Consider the following 490-nt stretch of genomic DNA (forward strand, 5'->3'; position numbering starts at 1 on the left):
GTGGGTTTGGTAAAGTCACCAAGCATCCTTCTTGCATTATCATTATTGGGTTTGGCTGCCATCTCCTTCTCTTGTTCGAAATTTTCTGAAAGGTTACTTCTGGATTGTTGTAATTTAGCTTCTCTTAGTTTCCTCTTCAAAGTCCTTTCAGGTTCTGGATCAGCTTCAACAAGAGTGTCTTTTTCCTTGTTCCTGCTCATATGAAAGAGAAGAAAACAAGCAAAGAAAGAGGAATCCTCTATGTCACAGTATATAGATTCCTTTATGTTTGTAGAAAAAGAAAGGGGAGAAGAGTGAAGAAAAGTGGGTTCAGATTTTTAGATGAAGAGAGGTGAAGAGAAGTGTTAGTAGATAAATAATTAAATAGAATAAGAAAAGAGAGGGAGAATTTCGAAAATAATTTTGAAAAAGAGGTTAATGATTTTCGAAAATTAAAGATAAGATAAGATTAAAATTAAAATTTAAAACAATTAGTTAATTAGAAAGAATT

Source organism: Arachis duranensis, chromosome 9, assembly GCF_000817695.3.
Source record: "Arachis duranensis cultivar V14167 chromosome 9, aradu.V14167.gnm2.J7QH, whole genome shotgun sequence".
NCBI lineage: Eukaryota > Viridiplantae > Streptophyta > Magnoliopsida > Fabales > Fabaceae > Arachis > Arachis duranensis.